The following is a 12,889-nucleotide window of genomic DNA, read 5'->3' as shown; positions in this document are numbered from 1 at the left end:
TGGTTTAGACTTGCTTATTTTTTTACTCATAGCACTCCAGTTTTTCCAGTTCTCGGAGGCTTGTAAAGCACTTATAAACCACCGGCACAGAAAGAGAAAACCACCAACTTCCTGTCGGTGGCTTGTAAATCACTTAATTTTAATGCACTGTCAAATTGAAGAAACAAAAAAAGGAAAGAAATCATGTCAACCATTTTTGGAAAAATAAAATCCACTTTGAATTGAGGTTAAAGAAAAGGGCTTGTCTTATGGAAATTTGATTGAATGGAAATGTTCTGTCACTCACAATGAATTAGAAGTTTATTAATGTAATACATTTTTCAACCATGTATTTTTATATTGTCATGCATTTGTACTTTTGTCTTGTTTCTATCTCATGGAACTGAATTTGTTGCTTGTATTGAGACTTATTTCGCTCCGTTACATTCAGCCTCTCGTCACTCGTCGCACTTACAAGGTAGAACTATCGATTATGGAGCAAAACGACACGAAGACGACTGAGAAAGTACAAAGTGTTGCCTAATTGTCCCTGTCAGCCCTGTGACCTTTACATTTTCAGCCACGGCCATCTTTTTCCTCATCTTTTTATCTTGTAATCCACACAAATAGTTTTTGCTATTTGTTTGTTTCCCATGTTTCTCCTCCAGGAAACTATTACACCCTGGTGACCCGTGGGCTGTATTGCTCACAAGTTTACTAAAGTTTGAGTACGGCAGCTTGTTTGAAACTGAGAGAGCTGCTTTCATCCTGCTTCGCGCGCGTCACTGCGCTGCACACCATTCGCGCGTGACGAAGCCCTCCTGGAACTTATCGATCGACCCTCCGCACACCGACGCCGTCGTTCATCCCGACGTGCGGGTTAGGACGTTCGCGTCGAAACAAAAAACATTTCACTGAAGCGGAATTACCCACGGCTTCTTACTGTGGCACTATCGACCCGACCTCGCCTGAATAACACTCCTCTTTCTCTGCTCCTCACAAACACCGTGTCGCACACTAACGTCTGTTATGCAGCCTCGCGCTCTGCATCTCGCTCTTCGCGTCGCCGTAATGTCACCGCGTTCATGTGACCTTTCGCAAAGGGGAATCAAAAACAGGGCAGCGCGGAGGGGGGAGGGGGGAGGGGGAGTCGAGGGAGTGCGGCCGCAGCTTCGTGGGAACTTCCCAAAACTGTCGCAATCCAAATCCCCCTTCCTTAACCCCCCCCCCCCCCCCCCCCCGGTAACGTTTAAGGATCACGTATGTAAAACGCAAAGGGCCGAGCGGGAGATTCCCACCTCCCAGTCTAACCGTCCACGATCTCGCCCGCGTGTTGAAGGACGCCAGATTGCGCTGTCGCCGTCTCCCCTGCGAAAGGACTCGGATAAGACTGTGCCCGGTGCAGTCGGTCACGCACTTTACGTCTCTTTAGGCAGCATTTTCTAACTTTCTTCTTGAAGTGTAGGAACAACAGAAGATGGTCATGAACAGAACACTGTTCAGCCTTTTGTTTTAAGGGGACAATCTCAGAGCTGCACATCGGAAACGGAGGTGTGAAAACTCACAGGAAGTTTAGCATTATTACTTTCACAAATTAGTTTTTATCTTTTGTGATAAATGGCGGGTTATGCTCTAAGGTTAAACTCAGTGCTTTTTACGATCAATGTCAACTCGTAAACAAAAGGCAGCTTTTTCTCTGTTTACATGTGGCTTCTTTTATGCGCAACTGGTGCCCAGCTGGCATAAAGACTCACTGTCTGTAAAGTTTTGGCACTGGGAATTGTTTACACCTCGCAGCTGTGATATTGAATCCATACGTTCCTCTGTCATATTATTCCTGTATATATTTGTTATCTACGAAGCCTTATCTGTGTAGACAGGGTTCCACCTAAATAACAGAGTTTATCCTCTGGTAAAATGTCGCTACCTTGATTTTACTTTATTAATCCCCTCCAGAGGTAACGATAATTAATAGAACGGTACTTAAACATTTTGGGGCACAAAATCTGGCTATCTATCAATGTAGGTATCTGCTCTGTCTTTCGGTCAAAGTATCGATAGACAGAAAATATTTTTCTCCTCAGTAATGTCGTAATAAGGACAGCCTTACTTATAAACAAACTCATCAACTGAAGCAGCCATATGAACAAACAAAAAAAACAACAACAACAAAAAAAACTTCAGTCAGCCCTACCTGTGAGGGAGGACTTTACTTGAAAATCAAAATCATTGTTATTGTTACAGACTGCGGGGATGTTTTTGTAAATTCTGAAAGTGAGTGTGCTAAATGTCTATTTTTCTGCTGAAATGTTAATACAAATAGGTTTTGTGAACTTTGTGTGTTTAAAAATGTTTACAAAAATGTAAAAAAGCAGGGTTCTGGGTGTGTTGTGTTTTTTAAGAAATAATATACAGACAGTGTATATTTTGGCACTGAATGTTGAAATTATGTACAAATGTGTGCTGATAGATCATCTCTGATATTGATACCAACTTTCTGATGTGATGGGCTCTCAGGTATTTGCATATGGTTGTGTATTTTTATGTCCTAAAATATGTGATTTATTTATCAAAAAGATGCACATTGATTGAATTTCTTTGATAATTTTTCTGGACAGTTAAACACTGAATGTGGTGAAGGAAGTTGGAGGATTGGTCAGCCCTTTTTTGTTTTTTTACATCAATGACCTTATATGAAGACACACTGCTGTGAAGAAGACAATGTATATTTTAAGGCATGAGTTTCTCTCTATTAAAGAAATGGTTCTACTGACCTGCCTGTTTTGGTCATTTTGAAACAGGAAGTCAAACATATTGTTGAATTGTTTCTTTCAAAACATGCAACTGTACCTTACTTGCAATTAAAAGACTTTATTGTGAGAGAAGAAAAAAAAATGTAGTTTTGAATCAGGTGAAATGTGAATAATGTTCAACAGTCAAATGTCATGGAATGTGTGGAAATGTGTCTTTTCTGCTCTCTCTGTCCCTGCTTGAACATAATATATACTTGTTATAAGTGTCCTTTGGTTATTATCACGAAAGCAAAGTCACCACCAGTAGAATTATGTGATTCTCACAGTGAAATGGAAATCCGGATGAAGCACTGAGCTGATGACCAGGTGACACTCAGATATTAGAATATATTTGAATGGAAGGCTTAGTTATTAGAAAAAAAAAGAATCTTATCAGCCCAAGTCATTGTTCTTTGGAGTCAAGCTTCACTTTATATAATAATATACTGTTAATAGAGCAAGATTCACTTCATCGCTTCCTGTCTCTCTCCCAATAAACGTATTGAAAGATTCATTCACATAATTTTTAAAACTGCTCTGTACAATTGTATAAAATGACATACAGTGCATTGTATTGATTTGTGATTTGGCAATTTAATCCCTAATAGACTAATTTCCCTTAACATGAATCATTAAAAGAAAATGATAATTTAGTGAGACAATTAGGCTCTGATTGTGAAGCACTCCCATTAAACTGACATTGTGGAACAAGCTGGTGTTAATTATTTTGTAAGGTCTGATAGCAATCAGTCATGTGACCCACTGCTGACACAAAGGACTCAGCAGAATTTTTTTTTTTTTTTTTTTTCATAATTCAATTATGGAATGTATTTATCAGAGATTAATAAATGGCTTGATTACTTTGTCTTGACAAAAACTTCCAAAACTTTAAATTGAGGCGAACTTTAAGCAAAATTTAATACAAAGCAGTTTATTGTTTTAAAAATGTTTTGCTTAAAAGTTAATAAAACCTAACAAAGAAAAACAAAATGCCAGGCATTGGCAGCTTCACTACGAGCACACTGAAAAGCAAATTTAAGGAAGTGGGGAGCAAAACACGTTCTGTCCAACAACAAAAAAAAGCATCTTTCTCTAAGTATAATTTTTTTTAAAATTGGAGTTTGCAGCCAGACCTTCTCCACCATACTTCTCAGCCTTAGAGGCTCGCCAGTTTCCAATGTAATGAGTGGTGTTTGTTCCTCTACGGTCTTTCTCTATGAACAGGTGGGTGCTAGAGCCTGTCGAAGCCTCTAAATGTCAGAGCAGTCTTCTTCACCCCCTTACTTCTTTAATCTGTGTATTGCGCTCACACACTCACACAGCAAACACACCAAATCAAAGCGGCCTGAAGGCGGTAGCAAAACTGAGAAGAGTAAAGCCTGAACAGACCCCAAACTGTATCTTTTCGTCTTCAGATTCCTCTATTTACCTGCCTGTCAGTTGATTTTTTTGTTTTTGTTGTTGCCATCTAGATCATATCTCTGCTTGAGTCATACTTTCAGCACTGGAGTGATACACCTGCCCTCGCTTTGTGCTGTTCCTCCAGCAGAAACACTTTTCTCAGACAATATATGTGGCCAAATAAAAAGATTATCGCTGTCATTTTTAGTTATTTTTAATCTTAGTTACATTTGGACCATGACGAATTTTTTGAAGACGTTTTGAAAGAATCCCAAAGAAAATGTTTTCTGAAATGATATTGAAGCCGGCGGGTATTACTGAGAGCTGCAATGGAATGTCATCAACACTGAGGAGAGAAAAGAAAATTGTAAATGGGGAATGCTTTCGTGGCACTGACAATAGAAACTGTTTTGGAGGGAACACCGTGGTCGTTCGTGTAAAATAATTTGAAGTCTACTGTAAAAAAAAAAAAAAAAAAATCCATACCGTCCACTGCAGGTGATTATTAGGATAATTAAAGACATCATTTTAGTATGAAAATGTAAAGCGCTCTGCACTTAACAGCTCGGAACATACCAAAGCATCTTGAAATAATATGTCTGTCTGCCAAATTTTAAGTTATTCACTGTAGAAGTTTTAAGTGTGAAGCATTTATGCTATTTAATACAATGATAATGATTTAATACACTAATAATACCAAGCTTTAGTCTGGATTCTGAGATCAGGGAAATTAACTTTTGTAGTCGATGTCATGTTTTTGAACCCTCAGTAAAGATAGTGACACAAACAACAACTATTGTGAAGAAGTCTTGACATCCTCCCACGACCTGTCTGCTCAATTAACCATTTCAGCTGTCAGGTCTCTCGTGGTTTAAATGTATTTTCTTCTCCCCATCCTGCGTGACAATCTGGAAACATAAGTAGCACAGAAGTGTTTTAGATGCTGTACTCAGCATGTCTAATATTTTATGAAGAAAAGTATAAAACCCAAAGGTGTTGTCCGCATGCTCCCTGCATCATATTTGTGAGAACCAGTGTTTGTGTAACCTTGGAGTTTATACAGGACTGACAGGAGATAGGTAAAAGAGATTGGTGAAATAGTTCAGCCCGAGTGCTGCTATTCTTTTTTTCTTTCTCCTCTGGATGCATTGGTTAAGCAGGTTAGTGGTTCTGGTTGCAAGACTTCCTCTGTCGGGTTCCACTGTCCACTTCTTCTGCAGAGCCTGTCAGACAGTTGGAGCTGCATAACGGCAGCAAAGGTACATGAAACTGCTGACACTCACACCTACACACACAGACACGCGTTGCACACTCACATTAACACTAAACCACACCACAATGACGCTGGACAAAGGCTCAGCCAGTGTACCACATGTCAAGACTAATCCAGTACTCAAGCCAACTGACAATGAACAATGAACACATCTGGCACAGATGAGTTTACAACAATGTATGGCGTTTAAATGGTGACATCATAGATCTTTCATTCCTAAGCACTTTAATCAGCGTTGGTTTTGTCTGAGGCGTGTAGCCAGTCTTCTGGGTTTCAGGTTACAGAGCAGGGAGCAGTTCCAAGTCTTTTTCAGCCAAGTGTGAATCCCCAGCAAGGTTGTGCAATCAGCTGGTGACAAGTCCTGTTCCTGTTTTTCCTGCCAGGTAATGGTGGATGTTTGGACAGGCCCTTAAAGTTTCACACACGCCAGCAAAGATATGCACACACACTCACACATATGACATCAACCCACACGCCTCTTTAGTTTCTGTTACACACCCATATTTTAGAAGTCAGTAAGGCTAGTTGAAGCACCATCGAAATCTGGTATCACACACTAGCTTGAAGTGTTTGTCTGCTCACTTTTGTTGTAATGTGAGATGTTAGGAAAAGATTTCTGCAAGTCAGTGACTGTCTGGTGTAATGTCGCTGTTGAAACATTGGAGATGTGGAAGGGGTGGTGCTCTGCAGCTTGAGAATCTCTTGTCAGTGCTGGTGTTTGGACTGAGCACTGTGGTTATCTGTTTTATTATATTAACCCACTTGGCTGATGTAACATGTTCAGTGGTAGAGCTGCTATAATGTTTGCAACTTCCAACTTCTTTAAGTTAAGCAAATAAATAGATGAACTCTCACAAAGTTACATAAGAGTTTGTTCTCTGTGTCTTGCAGATAAAAGTAATTTTTTTTTTTGCAGTTTGCTAGTTTAGACTTTTGAGGCCAACCTTGTGACACCGTGCAGACACCATATCGGTGAGGAAGAGTTGGTGTCAGTGCAAAGGCATCTGGGTAATGTGGGGCTGCTTTGTGGTCTGAAAAGAGCGAGGTCGCAATAGGGGAGGAAGTAGGACTGGGGGAACTTCCACTTTCCTTCCTACCCGCATTACGCAGCCATGTCTGGTGGGGAAGAACTGTGAGGTGAACAACATGCAGAAAAAGATATATGCCGGGAGAGATGCAATTCAGACAAAAACAATCATGCAAAGCTGCACCTGACGATGGAAAAGTCAGAAGATGAACAAAATAGTTAAAGAGAAAGCAAAAGGCAGTGAGGAAGAGTTTGCAAAGCAACAAAACAAAAAAAAAGAAGCCTATCAGCACACATCAGTACTTCTTGGGAAGCCAGACTGAGTGAGTGGGAAAGCAACAGAGAAACAGACAGATATAGAGAAACTGAGAGACAGAGTGTGAGAGAGGGATGAATGTATCTGACACAGGAAGATAGAGAACGTGACAGAAAGAGAGAAAGAGGGGTTTTGTAGAATGGTGCACACCTGCTGATCAGCCTGACCTGTGAAAATTTGACTGGGAAGCGAGATACAGTTTAAGGGCTGCTTTGTTGCAGATAGCTACCGGTTGGCTGTAGGAAACCGGGATGTGAGGATACAGACACTGGTGGTTTGATATAAATGGATACACAGCTGCAATGAGCTGAACTGAAAACAGGAAATAAATGTGAAAACCAAACCTGTTTTTTTTTTTCTCACAGACAAATAAAGAGAAGGAAGTTTCATCAGTTCAGGGTTATATTCAGTCTGATCTGAATGTCAGTCAGGGACATGTGTGATCACTGCCTTTCCCAAAAATAGACTTGATTGGACTGTAAATATTTTTTTTGTTCTCCCCATTTTCACTCTGGCTGTGACAAAGCTGCTCTTCCACAGAGTGTATTAGCAGTTTTCGGGGGTGGGACCTGAAAGGGGTCAACAGAAGGAGTCGTGTTCAAAATTATCGCAAGTGATTTAAAGGGCAACCACACATACTGTAATCCAAAGAGCAAAAATAAAATGTCAGCCCTTGATGTTATTCCATTTGCATCACATTCACTGCTGCTCAGTGTGGGCTGGGGAGACACAGTATGTCAGCTCCTCCCTAAACACGTCTTCACTTTATCATCAGTCAACATCACACCATGCTGCACTGCCTGGGCCTTCACTTCACTTGTCCTTATAGTACACTACGTTTGACATGAAAGGACTTTGACAGAACAGTAAGACTCAAACTGAAATCAAACTTTGAATTATGTCACCTTTATGTTCCACTTTGTACTCGACGTGGATTTGTCTGTGAGGTACCAGCACAGTGAGACACAGTTGTTTCTGTACAAGATGCTGATGAGTTGTCAGAAAATCTCACAGGTTTGAGTTTTAAAGTATTTCTCAGAAGAGAATGGGTCATCACGGTTACTCAAATTGAAATTCTGTCATTTCATGCTGTCAATCTTACAATTATGATGTATTTGATTAGTCAAATGATGAACTACTATTGCTCTTCTTTTAAGAGTAGGCTAAAACCCTTTTCATTTGATAAATCTTACCATCATTTAGTCATGAGGCCTTTCAGCTTGGTTTTTATTATTTGTTTCCTTGCTGTTTGTTCATTTGAGTTTACAAAGTGTTCTGTGTTCTTTGCACTTAAATTGAAACTGAATTAAATCAAAACAACTTTAAATCTATGTGCTAAAAAAATTAAAAAATTATGTAGTGATCATATCTATTTTGAGAAAGTTGCTAATAACTCAAAAGCATAGCACCACATCAAGGTAAAAGAGGTCTACAGAAGAGGTAGAGCTTCTCATAATAACACTATTAATCAAATAGTCTAATAACATTAATGAGAGTTTGTACTCTTGATTGATTACTCTACAGCTGCAGTTAAACTGCTTGTTGTTGCTGATCAGTTCATTTACAACTCGGAAACTGGAGAAAGACAGTCAAGAGCAAAACAGTTGGTTGCACACTTCTCACCTTTTCCTTCTCAAATGTCACTGCTTTTCTTGTGGTTGCAGACTCTTGGGTCAAAAGCAAAGTAGTAGAGACTCATGTCTCACTGAGCAGTGCTGGGTCACTTCCAGATGAAAGACTGGTCTGTATGAACAAAAGCATTTTTTTACAAGACTGTTAAAGTAAAGAATTTATGGAAACAAAAAACTCTCCACAATGCCTGAGTGGTTATGACACCTTGATTTATTTACTTATTTTAATGTAGCTCTGTCGTGCTTGAGCAGCCCACAGAGGAACCTTCCTGCTCACTGAAACCAAAAGGTGTTTTGCTTGAATTGTCTTCATGTTATTAATTGCAATATTTCTCAATAGGTTGAACTTGCATCATATAGCATAGTACCATAAATATATTCACTGTCTGCATTCTTGTCATAGCTATTTTTTTTTCAGTCAAAAGCAATATTTTACTGCCCTCCTGTATTGAGGTGAACCAAGATTAGCAAACCTTCAACACAAATGCATGGCTTTCATTATCACTGTTTTCAAACAGCAGAATCATTTTCTCACGAATGACAGAACAACAAAAACACATCAGACTGGTAAGTACTGTAATATTTATTGATTTACATGTTTTTCTTTTTTTAAAATGTGACAGCATGTGACATCATGTCAGGTGACAAGCATGAATTAGTGCCGGTTAATACTCCGATCTTTTACTTAAATAAAAGTAGCAATAGGACAATTTAAAAAAAAATCAATTAGAAATAAGAGTTCAACATTCAAGATCTTACTTAAGTAAAAGTACATAAGTACTGTTAACAAATGTATCAGAGTGAAATACTCATTTATCATATATAAATTATTAGAATATTGCTTCATTGATATGTGATCAGCATTTCAATGTCACGGTAGAGCTAATGCCAACACATGATACTATTGAACAGTCCAATCTGCATAATACATAGTAAACTAGTCAAAAGCCTATTTTAGGTATAAAATATTGATCTTAAAGTCACTAAAGCTGTTAAATAAATACAGAGGAGTAGAAGGTATATTTCCCTCTGAAATGTGAAAGTAAAAAAAGTAACAGGAAATGGAAATACTCTTGTACTAAAGTACAGTACTTGAGTAAATGTATTTAGTATTTTTCACGACTGTTTTTAAACCTACACTGACATCTTGAAGAAGTGGGACTTTGTCACCACAGTTATGTGATTTAGTAAATATTTGAATTTTGTCCTCCGTCCAGTCACTAAAAAGCAGAAAGTACGTTGTAAATTATTGTGTTGTTATCTGGTCAGACTGTTTGTAGATCAGGACAATCGTTATTTCTCTCGACATTTGCTCTCAAAAATAGGCTTTGTATAAAATCATGAGTAAGTCACTGTTTGAAACAGAAAAACATGATCTAGATGTGAATCAAGTTCACGATCATTTACTTCAATCAATTGCATTTCATGTTTGGTAATTGTACAAGAACAGATACTGTTGGACTGCTTATTTATAGAGCGATCTCACATGAGCAGCATTATGTTCTTCCACGGTGAGTTTAAGTTGTACACATCTCCTGACAGGTTTACTTTTTGGAAACAAGAGAGTAAGTCCTACAGGTTTATGCAGTATTTATATATGAGCAGAGTATTTCTCTACACTAAAATGTGCTGTTAGCTAAAAGTGATGTTGAGTTTGTGACCTCCAGAAGAGAACTTTGACTTTTACTCCTATCGTCTTTTTGATCAGTTGCTCTCACTCGGTCAGATCGCGTCTCTCACAGTTTGCTCTTCTAAAGAGATTTGTGAGAGCTCAGGATTTATTTATTTAATTGTACATAATCTCAGCAACACGCCCGGTCCCTCTTTAGTCTTTCTGTACACCCAACCAAACAAATATACACACTTTGAGGCACACACAAACACACACAAGGTCTTACCATATGCCTTTTTCTTTTTTTCTTTTTGCAGTAACTGTTCCCATGAAAATCAACAGCTTTTCAGACGCTCTCTCATGCTGCCATCCAGTGGTGACATTTTGCTATCAAAACTAATTGTGGGAGTCAAACAAGAGCAGCATGTTTTTCTTTCAGTTTCTGAATATAATCAAGAATGTATATACCAAAACATTTTATATATATATCATTTCAGTCGAGATATATGAGGTGAAATATTGAAACTTTTGTTTTGATTGGTCTTATAAGTGAACTGTTGCAGATGCTCTGACAGAATTTGACAAACAATGCATCCCCGGTGACTTCACAGCACTGGCGTATTTATTATACTTTTTTTTTTCAAAAGTGAATTTATCTATCTTTGTTGTTTTCTGTGGGGTCGATAATAGCTGTATAAGCCACTCCTCAGTAAAAGGCTCATGACAGCCCACCTGGAGTTTACCAAAAGGCACCTGTAGGACTCTCAGACCATGAGAAACACAATTCTCTGGTCTGATGAAACAAAGATTGAACTCTTTGGCCTGAATGCCAAGTGTCATGTCTGGAGGAAACCAGGCACCGCTCATCACCTGGCCAACACCATCTCTACGGTGAAGCATGGTGGTGGCAGCATCATGCTGTGGTGATGTTTTTCAGTGGCAGGAACTGGGAGACTAGTCAGGATGGAGGGAAAGATGAATGCAGCAATGTACAGAGACATCCTTGATGAAAACCTTCTCCAGAGCACTCTGGACCTCAGACTGGGGCGAAGGTTCATCTTCCAACAGGACAAAGACCTGAAGCACACAGCCAAGATAACAAAGGAATGGCTTCGGGACAACTCTGTGAATGTCTTTGAGAGGCCCAGGCAGAGCCCAGACTTGAACCCAATTGAACATCTCTGGAGAGATCTGAAAATGGCTGTTCACCGATGCTCCCCATCCAACCTGATGGAGCTTGAGAGGTCCTGCAAAGAAGAATGGGAGAAACTGCCCAAAAATAGGTGTGCCAAGCTTGTAGCATCATACTCAAAAAGACGTGAGGCTGTAATTGCTGCCGAAGGTGCTTCAACAAAGTATTGAGCAAAGGCTGTGAATACTTGTGTACGTGTTATATTTTTGTTCTTTTATTTTTAATATATTAAATTTTAAACAAACTTTTTTCACATTGTCATTATGGGGTATTGCGTGTAGAATTTTGAGGGGGAAAAATGAATTTAATCCATTTTGGAATAAGGCTATAACATAACAAAATGTGGAAAAAGTGAAGCGCTGTGAATACTTTCCAGATGCACTGTAAACTACACCAGTAGTGGTCATTAGGGTCATTGTTAGGGAAGTGTTTATGATATATTCAATGAAGTTTATTTTGTTTATACCATACTGTATTTTTTTTTTTTTTTGAAAGCTTTCATTAAATGGTTTTGAGTATTTTTAGTTCTTCATGATACCCTGAGAGCTTATCAGACTTTGGCCCTTTTAGATAAAACAATGTAGTCGCAGGTAGACTCATGCTTGAGGTCTATTGTGCTGGCCTCAAAAATCTATTTATAAACAGGAAAAACGAAGAAAAAAAAAAAACTTTGTATAGAAGCAATGTACAACAGTAGCCTACTGTAAATTCGATGTTACCTTTTCTGAAACCAAACCAACTCTGACTCATTTAACTCTGCAAAGCCCCTCCAACCAGGCGAATCGATTAGGCTACATAAAGGATGTAAATGTAGTTTTCTAAACCCCAAGGAAGTCAATCATTTTCCACAATAAAGATAAAATTAAAAACGGCATATGGCAACAAAAAAACCAACCAAAACAACAACAATAATAACCTTATTCATTACCAAACACCGACCTGTTAGAGATGACTATTACGTCATCTCCATGCGCCCGCCTCTGATCCTATTTAACAGCTGATTGGCGGAGGCCTTGGGTTTGAATGTGAAGCCCCGCGAACAGAGCAGACCAGAAAAGGGGACGGCCGGAGGTGAGTGGACCAACGGTGGATCCGTCAGAGGAGCTCGAATAAGACTCGGATTGAGTGAACCCTCGTTGGTCACAGACAGTCCAACGTGTCCTGTGTAACTGACCCGACATGTGAAATATGTAAAGTGACTGACTGTTCAGCGCGTGTGGGCGTGCACGTGTCAGCCAGTCACGGGGCAGCTCTGTCAAGCGCTCATGCTTCTGTCAATAAACCGAGTTATGACTATAGTTTGAGTAATAATAACCCCCGAACAGGAAAAGTTATTAAAAAAAAAAAAATGCATCGAGGATATAAATGGACACACAAATAAACAGCTTCACCAACAGCAGCAAGCTGCAGCCACTAAGAAACCTACATTTACTCCACGAGGCCACATTTATGTGACATCTTTACTTAATGTACTTTTTTTTTTTTTATAATAAAGATGATATAAAAAAAAAGATCTAACCAGTTGTTTCCAACCTGTCGGGGCTATTTTATATATTTATATATATTTTATATATAAATCAGTGATGTGTCATTAACAACTCCAGCAAATAGTGATTTTCTTCCCCTCAAAATTTCTCACGTTTTGTATTTCAATACATTTTCAAAT

Source organism: Embiotoca jacksoni, unplaced genomic scaffold, assembly GCF_022577435.1.
Source record: "Embiotoca jacksoni isolate LCO1_2020_lvr unplaced genomic scaffold, fEmbJac1.0.p SCAF_2, whole genome shotgun sequence".
Classification (NCBI taxonomy): Eukaryota; Metazoa; Chordata; class Actinopteri; family Embiotocidae; genus Embiotoca; species Embiotoca jacksoni.
Note: the sequence above shows the minus strand (reverse complement) of the source record.